The following is a 10,537-nucleotide window of genomic DNA, read 5'->3' on the forward strand; positions in this document are numbered from 1 at the left end:
TTGTGAAAATCTCGAGAGGTTCTCGTGTGCTGCGATCTGTGCGATGTCCCAGTAACTACGAGCATAAGCTCGATAGTACATCGTAAGCAATTATTGCATGAAATAACAGCTGTTCTCAGGTAGCCTCCAAGGCTCAGGCGGCAACGCATCAGCCCGTCGCCGCTGGGTTCCGTGGTTCAAATCCCAGTCACTCCACATGAGCTTTGTGCTGGACAAAAAGCGGAGGCGGGACAGGTTTTTCTCCGGGTAGTCTGGTTTTCCCTGCCATCTTTCATTCCAGCAACACACACCAATATAATTCATTTAATTTCATCTGTCAGTCATTAATCATTGCCGCAGAGGAGCTAATTATCAATGTTTAAAAATAAATGAAGAAACGGAGTACGTATGAGAATCCCAACTCCGAGATCTTGGATTAGTTACAAAATTATAATAATGGAGTAGAAAAGTTTCTTCTGACTACTACAAAATTAAACTGAATGTAATTCGGATAAGCTAAGTCACTGATCACAAGTTCCACCAGGAACAAACATCAGGACGCAAAATCAAGAATAAACATTTACGTGAAAAATATTCATGAAGAATCCCCCCCCCCCCCAAAAAAAGAAAAAAGAGAATAATTTTACAGAATCAGATATTTAAAACATTAATTACCGCATAACTCAGATTACGAAGGCACCTATCCAGTCCCATGTCAAACATCAAGAACCAACATAACACAGTCAGATGTCAAGAATTTAACAAACGTCAGAGCATTCAAATGTCAAGTCACACAGCATACGCCCCCACACAAGGTTATGAATGTCACCAAAGCAACAAGGTAACGTGACCAAATAAACCAAAATGGCGGCTCCCCAAACAGTTACCTACCTGAGACAGAACTAGTCATCAGAAACAATTTTCAACCCTTACATTCACCTTATTTCACACGTTACTACGGATAATAGGATATTTAAGATATAACTGGTAGAATTACCCCAGACATAAGTGATAAGGATTCTCATTTCTAAACATAGTTGTTCGGGACACATATTTGTTACAAAAACATCTTTTGATGTATGAATTACCTTCAGGGAAACGTTCTCAGAATGATTAACAAACCAAATAAAATCATTACATCTAAGCCCCACAAAATACTGGTACCATAATTATTTCTCAACAAGATAACCTTAAATTACGGATTCCTTTTGTCCACATAATTTCTCGCTTTCGGAGGTAATAAGTTTACACAGCACGATTTAGATGAATATATTCCAAAACCATTCAATCGTCGTTAGGGCTTGTCACTTCATGGTAGTTCCGGGACCAACAAGAACAGAAATGCTACTTACAGATATCAATGATGAAAGGAAAAATAAATCAAAGAAATTTGGCGTATTGCCATATGGTGATAATCACCCCGGATCAAAGGTTAACATATTTCCTCCTTCTGCTCAAATATATTCCAAAAGTGCAGCCACAACAGCGAGAGTTGATCCTTCTTGTACAAAACAATTCGTAATAATTGCCAAACACTGCATTTGTCATTAATGCATGGAGAAAAACAAAGCTGAGTTAAGTTTGGAGTTTGCTGCTAGATGGCAGTACAATCTCGACAGCATGCCTACTGAATGATAGCGCTACTGTGGCGGACCGTGCAATCATGAGCTTGCAGCATAAAATACTTCCAGTTCTATTCCGATGAGCCGAAATAATCATAATTAGTTTTGATCAAAAGGTAACTTGATAAGTGTCATGGTACACTACAATACATACCCGAAATCCGTTACAGTTCCTCCTTCCCCGGAAGACTAAAATGGGGTAGGACGAAATGAAGATGATCGGAGATAAAGGTTCACTTCAAATATACATGCAATAAAATTTCTTACTTGACATTTCTAGGAGAAGTGACGTTACCGGTTAGAGCAAGCTCCTAGAGCTTACATGACAAGCTGATAACTCAAGAGTCAGTTGAAGCAGATCAACGTGCATCAGTGTCCATAATTAGATTTGTAGAACTAGATCACATCACCCCATACGATAATGATCTGTTAACGCAGAAACAGTCAATTTTGAACAAGTAGCACACGAACCGTTACAGTTTCTTCTGATTATTTTGCACGAGGTTTCGTATTAAATTTGTAACCTTTTTTGATGAATACTGATAAATAAAATCATGAATAAAATATATCATAAATGAAAATATTCAAAAACTTAATAAAATTAATACACATAATTAACCGAACTGTCCGTAGTATGGGCGCCAGAGTTCACCAGAATGGATCCCTCGAATTTTGATAGAGCATGATAAACTTTATATCCCAGGGCGTGTACATAATGCTGCATACTGGTACATCTGCTGCAGGCCTTACCTAACCTCCTGAAAACAACTAAATAGGTAGGAACTGCACGTAGGTTCATCAATAACTCCACTGATTCTAAAATAACTAACTATATTCTTAACAAAATCCGTGCATGAGCACCTCATCAACATACAACATTATACATATACACACATAAGATATTGCTGGAAGACTCCATATTTACAACAACAATAATGAAAACCGTGGGAAAACGAAAGCGAGAACTAAGCTACCATTTGTAGATAGTCCAATGAACAATGTACATGTATGAAGATAAATACCCTTCACTGTCTCTACTCAATTCGACTTACCGATTCTCATAATCGGCAGTTATCACATCACACAGATACTGTACCTTGTAATACTGTGTTCACATATTTTAACACTTGTAAAGATATATACATTTTAGTAACACATGCTTGTCGATCCTCAATATAATTTATAGAAAGTTTGAGATAGCTTTCACCAACGTATAATGCTAGACCTCCACAAGTACACCACCACTTAATGTGTACGCCCTCCACAATTTGTTGATCAGCCACTTTCCACGAACATAACAAGACTACGCTCCACGAACGTTTGAAGTCCAGTCCATTGCAGCCGTGTCACTCCAGTACCGTGTATCAGCACCACTTCCTTCCCGTACAGTGTGTTAGTTGTCGTTCCTTCATACAGTGTTACAGCTTGTAGTTGTAGTAGTTCCCTTCCGTTGTGATGTCGGAGTATATCAAGACTTCGGCATTCCCCTTCCTCTCAGATGATATGTCTGGATTGGTGCTTGCCAGCCAATCATGACTGAACCTCTTGTCAAGTCATGCCCTGAACTTCTCCTTGCTCCCAAGAGATAAACAAACTCTGGGGTTTATTACATGAGTCAACGAACTTCCCTAATACAACAACAAGCTCATCTCATCAGGCCGGGATATATACATGACTCATGGAATTTCCGGACACGAGTACATCACAACAAACACTGGGGTAGCCACATGACTCATCCAAATTACCAGAGTTATTAAAGCAATGTTTTCCCACTCGTGCAAAACAAATTACTAATACCTACATATGTGGATATCTTCCAGCTTACAAATATAAATGGCAAAATATACAAATGAAATAATAATAATAATAATAATAATAAATCGAATACTGACAATAATATCTCTAACTTCTACATATAATTCGGGGGTGTGATATATGTACTATTACGTAACGCCCCCTTGGTGAATCGATGATATCACATATTATAATTCACCATAAAACAGAACTTCATACATAACCTTATAATGACATAACTGAACACTTAATTTACTGCAATAATGATATATACATTGCGTCTACTGCATTGTATTCGCACACACGAAATACAATTTTTCCAAATAATAATAATAATAATAATAATAATAATAATAATAATAATAATAATGTGGCTATATACACACAACTCTGATTGTTTCATATACCATTGAACACAATCCCTTCTTGCTACTGTAGACATAACTCATAATTGATAATATATACATCCAAGGTGCAGATCCTATCTCTTATATCTGCGAAGGCTATAGATATTAAATGTCCCAAGGACCTTGTCGTCAGAGGTTTGAAACTGGTAAGCACACTTGCCTATACTACTGTCCACAGTATACGGACCCTGATATAAATGAAAAAACTATACATAAACTTAACATTGGCATCGATAGACGAGGAATGCGTACCGTAATAAAATCCGAATACGTCTAGAATCCACTCTATCTCACACACAAACATTCATCCCATCCAGTCACACAAGAATCATACAAGCTTTCATTCGGAACATTCATAATAAAGAAATCCCTCTTCCTGAAATACGTGGGAATTTCACAATGTTTTCTCTTCCACAAACTCATAATTAATGCAAGCAAACAAATCACATACTTTTTCACACATTCCACCTCGATATCATTCAGCACATCATTCAAATTATTCACACAACTCTTAGCCTTAAATAAAACATAACACCTTGCTTGGATAGACTTTCTTTCATCTCGCGGACATTTCCATTCTCACTCACGCTCACTCTGTTACTGAAATTCTTACCATAATTCACTTCAATGTTGCTATCATTACCACTTAATGGCCCGACGATCAAGTCATCTTCACCACCTTCCATATCAGCTTCTACTTTCACCATTTTCATGCCAACAACACTGCTGTTTTCGACTCTCTTATCAGAAGTTTCATTAATCTCAGTCACCATTTTCACACATAATGGACCTAACTTTACTCTCCTCATGTACACTTAAATCAACAAAAACATCCTCATGATGTATACTCCGTAAACACTCTTCACACACAAAACAACCTTCGTCAACTTCACAAAAAACTTCACTTTCAATTTCAGAAACTTCCACAAGATTATCGATCGCAGCACCGCTATTACCATCACCACTAGCACAAAGTAAGTCATCCGACACATCTTTCTTACTTTGATCATGCCCCCTATTCTCAAGATCTCCCTGAACACAAAACACATGGTCATACAATAATTCCTCTTTCACGTCTAAATCATAACTTACCTGTTTCATCACGTGAGTAGGAATTTCGGTATCAGACTGCCTATCTGACCCAACTAAGAAGTCCGATTCCGGTTTAAATTACTTGACTTGGACTGTTCACTATTATCATGTTTCTGCACTTGATCTGGAGGTCTTTGATCCGTACGCCCCCTACTTTCTGATTCCCCTTGATTAGGTCTTCTGCCAAAATATTCCTGGTGATTAACTCCCTGATTAGACTGTCTGTTTCCCCTTCCGGAATTACCACCCTGATTCCCTTGCCTAGAACGACTGAAATTCTGATTATTCCTATCTCCCCTTAGCTGATTACCTTGTCTCCCATTATCCCCGTAATTTCTACCTTCACTTTGCCTAGTCCTCCCCTGCCCTTCCAAAGCATCAAACCTCTCTAAAAGCTGCTCTAATTCCTTAATCGTAATGATATTCTGCATACATGCAGCTAATCCGACCTTCTCAGGAAAATGCCTCAACATCTGGCGGACTGTATCTCTCTCCGATGCTAGACCTTCAATATTCTGGCTGATCAGAACATGCGCCAAGAAATACTCCGTCATAGACACACCTTCCTGAGGTCTATATTTGCCAAATAGCACGCGATCTCTTTCCCTTCCCTGAATAGCTTCACTCCAAAATTTAGAACTAAATTTCTCCCTAAATTCCTCCAAACTCGAAATACCCTGTCTGTAAACTTGAAACCAAGATCTCGCCTCTCCAACAAATGCAACATCCAACATCTCGTCCACCATGCTCCACTCAATCAAACCATCGTCAAGATTGTTGGAAAACCGTTTCTCCACCGTTTTCAAGAATTCCATCGGATTAAACTGCCGACCATTAAACTTGGGTAATTCAGAGTCCTTCGTACAAGATACGTACCTATTACATATGCTGCTACCTACTTGGATTTGACTGATCTCCTGCCTTAATTTCACATGACATGTTTTAATTCCTTCTTCCACTACCATCCTGGCATTTCCTTCTATTGACTTGAGGTCATCTTTTACCGACTTAAGGTCTTTCTCCAATTTCTCATTCTTCTCATCTATACGCTTCGCTAAAACGTTCTGATTGGATTTAATTCTATCTATTTCTTTGACTTTATCTTCCACTATTTTTATTCTCTTATCACATTCCCTGCTGTTTTCCACAAATTCTTTCCTAACTACATTAAATCGGCATTCAATTTTTTCGGTCAGTTCCAAGCATTGAGCTTCTACCTTATTGTTGACTTCCTGAATTTCCCTGCTTTGATGGTCAAACTTCTGGTTTAATTCATCTATTCTACCATTCACAGCACTGCTTAAACTATCAATTTTACTATACAGTTCAACACTCACTGAATTTAACTCTTTACTCTGGCTATCAATCTTTCTGGACAATTCAACATTATTATTATCGATTTTACTGGACAATGCATCACTTTTACTGTTAACAACATTTAATTCAACACTCACTAAATTTCATTCCTTACTCTATCAATTTTACTAGACAGTTCAACCTTCAACTCTTGATTCTTACTATCAATCTTGCTGGACATTTCATTAAATAGCAATTTAATCATACTAAAAGTTAAAGCCTCCCCTTAAACCATTTCCTTAACAACCCCTACATTCTGAGTTTGAGACGGATTACTAGATTCGTCACATATCGTTGCCCCGATTGATCTTTCCTACTATCAGCCATTTCGCTATTCTCACTTAAATTAGATAAACTCGATGTGGTGGAATTCTTTTGACTTCTCTTATCCTGATTCATAGTACTAGCAACTTTAACAACCTCTCTATTTCTCAGTTTTATAATACTCGACTCACTACAACATTTCTTCATACTCCAACATACATATCACGTACATATAAAACACTTCACTGACATACTTTGTAGAATTCCATCTACACCTGACAAGTGCACCTACGCTTATAAGCCTAACAGATGTACCAATCATTCAGCCACACGTTGGGAAGCCAATTGTAACCTTTTTTGATGAATACTGATAAATAAAATCATGAATAAAATATATCATAAATGAAAATATTCAAAAACTTAATAAAATTAATACACATAATTAACCGAACTGTCCGTAGTATGGGCGTCAGAGTTCACCAGAATGGATCCCTCGAATTTTGATAGAGCATGATAAACTTTATATCCCAGGGCGTGTACATAATGCTGCGTACTGGTACATCTGCTGCAGGCCTTACCTAACCTGAAAACGACTAAATAGGTAGGAACTGCACGTAGGTTCATCAATAACTCCACTGATTCTAAAATTGCTAACTATATTCTTAACAAAATCCGTGCATGAGCACCTCATCAACATACAACATTATACATATAATACACACATAAAATATTGCTGGAAGACTCCATATTTACAACAACAATAATGAAAACTGTGGGAAAACGAAAGCGAGAACTAAGCTACCATTTGTAGATAGTCCGATGAAGAATGTACATGTATGAAGATAAATACCCTTCACTGTCTCTATTCAATTCGACTTACCGATTCTCATAATCGGCAGTTATCACATCACACAGATACTGTACCTTGTAATACTGTGTTCACATATTTTAACACTTGTAAAAATATATACATTTTAGTAACACACGCTTGTCGATCCTCAACATAATTTATAGAAAGTCTGAGATAGCTTTCACCGACATATAATGCTAGACCTCCACAAGTACAACACCACTTAATGCGTACGCCCTCCACAATTTGTTGATCAGCCACTTTCCACGAACATAACAAGACTACGCTCCACGAACGTTTGAAGTCCAGTCCATTGCAGCCGTGTCACTCCAGTACCATGTATCAGCACCACTTCCTTCCCGTACAGTGTGTCAGTTGTTGTTCCTTCATACAGTGTTACAGCTTGTAGTTGTAGTAGTTCCCTTCCGCTGTGATGTCGGAGTATATCAAGACTTCGGCATTCGCCTTCCTCTCAGATGATACGTCTGGATTGGTGCTTGCCAGCCAATCATGACTGAACCTCTTGTCAAGTCATGCCCTGAACTTCTCCTTGCTCCCAAGAGATAAACTCTGGGGTATATTACATGAGTCAACGAACTTCCCTAATACAATAACAAGCTTGTCTCATCAGGCTGGGATATATACATGACTCATGGAATTTCCGGACACAAGTACATCACCAACAAACACTGGGGTAGCCACATGACTCATCCAAATTACCAGAGTTATTAAAGCAATGTTTTCCCACTCATGCAAAACGAATTACTCATACCTACATATGTGGATATCTTCCAGCTTACAAATATAAATGGCAAAATATACAAATGAAATAATAATAATAATAATAATAAATCGAATACTGACAATAATATCTCTAACTTCTACATATAATTCGGGGGTGTGATATATGTACTATCACAAATTCCCGACACCAAGGAAAACAGGTTTCAACTATCCTTTGAACAATACTAATAAATTAAATTATTAATGAAAATTTGGGGCTTCTAATATAGAGAAAGGCATGATTCACATGCAAAATCCATTTACATACACCCAGGGAGAAACTGGAAACAATTAACCTAAGAAATCAGTACATCAAAACCATTTAACTAAGGGAATACAGTAAACATCATGTTCATTGCAACATCATCAGGCATCCAACCAATCCACTTAAGCTACAAACAGAATAATCCTAGAGTTTCAAAATAAACGAAAAGCAGGACCCCCAAGGAAGGAGTTACATAGGAAACCAAGAAAAACTGAAATAAAAACCCCTCGAATGCAGTAGCCGCAGCACAACTAATCAGTGAGTTAAATAATAACTAAAATGCTTAAATAGCACAACAAAATAATTTAGTAGTTTAAGGTAGGTCTGGAACAACATCTCACAATTACAATGCATAACCAACAGAAGAAGAAAGAGACTAGAAACCAACTCAACGAACAAATAGCAACATGGAATAAGGAAGGATTTCAAAATTTCCACAAATCCATGGCATAAAGGAGGAACATATTCATAGCAAGGGAGAGAATGACCAGACCAGTTGGAGACCTTTTAAATTTCAAGATGACAGGTTCCAGAACAGTATGTCATCAACAACAGATCAGACAATTAACACCAAGCTAGGAATAACTTACAGATCGAATATTAACACTTCACAAGACCATAATAAGCACCATGGAACCAACACGACAGAAATAAGGAAGGAAGAAACTCAGGAGGGGGAAACAATCTGGAATCAGGTAACTAACCTACTACACAGGATTACTTGCACAATTCACTCCAATGTCTAATCAGTTTAAAAGAAAATGAAAAACCTCAGATCAGAAGACTAAAAAGGGAAATAACGAGCAACGACCCACACAGCGTACACCACCAATTATCCCTTAGGATCTCAGCATTATCTGGTCTATAAATACGCGATATCCACATCACACTGTCCCTTAATGGCCAAACAGGAACCTCCCCCCATTCCCAGGAGAGCAGGCAAATAAAATATAAATGGTGGAATACGAGGCCAGTCCGTGGAAATGCTCGAAGAACTATGAAGAAGGCAGTAACGCTAATAGCCCCCATAAGCCATTAGCAGGAAGATTCCAGTACCGACTAGGGGAGTATTAGCTAGTCCCATACCTAACCAACCCGCAGAACGGTACGATGACCAACGAACAATGTCAACACACACTAGAAGATCCACTGAGAGAAAAACACCATAGAGTGGCAGATAAAATTTAAATGAGCTTTACAGAAGAACAAATAACCGACTCGGTGACATAAAGGTCAACAGGTCATGCAAGCATTCATGGGATGAAGAAACCAGAACCCACAAAATCAACAAGTTACACTAACCAGTACCAGATAGTTCCACCAGAGTTGAGAACCTATGCCAGGTTTATTCCCAAATCTACAGAGACACGAGTAACAGCAAAGACAGGACACTGCCCATACCAAAGTGCCTTAAACACTTTAAAACAACCCAATAAAACAACACAACCATAAAGACCACCCAGAGACACGTACCAGCCCATAAGGGATAAAGGATCTACTATCCTCAGCAACATGCTCAGTAATCAATATGCCACCCCATAATATACCCAAAATCAAATCCATGGTACCGTAACAATATAACCACTCAATACAGGATCATAGCCATACCATTTTAGGTTTAAAAGGGAGTTCACCCCTCCGGCAAAGACCCAATTGCATCACGCAACACCCAACAATAAGTAGATATGGTAGGGGATACATAAAATCCATAACTCGAAACGGAGCTCTACAAATAACCATAGGTGGAAAATTTTCATAATAGTATCCTAGGTACATAATAACCACGGCAATGCACCAACTAATAATAATAATTTCGTGTGGCTATTTCTAGCCGAGTGCAGCCCTTGTAAGGCAGACCCTCTGATGAGGGTGGGCAGCATCTGCCATGTGTAGGTAACTGCGTGTTATTGTGGTGGAGGATAGTGTTATGTGTTGTATGTGAGTTGCAGGGATGTTGGGGACAGCACAAACACCCAGCCTCCGAGCCATTGGAATTAACCAATGAAGGTTAAAATCCCGACCCAGCCAGGAATCGAACCCGGGACCCTCTGAACAGAAGGCCAGTATGCTGACCATTCAGCCAACGAGTCGGACAACGCACCAACTAAAAAGACAGAACAACCAG

Source organism: Anabrus simplex, chromosome 2 (genome assembly GCF_040414725.1).
Source record: "Anabrus simplex isolate iqAnaSimp1 chromosome 2, ASM4041472v1, whole genome shotgun sequence".
NCBI classification, from domain to species: domain Eukaryota; kingdom Metazoa; phylum Arthropoda; class Insecta; order Orthoptera; family Tettigoniidae; genus Anabrus; species Anabrus simplex.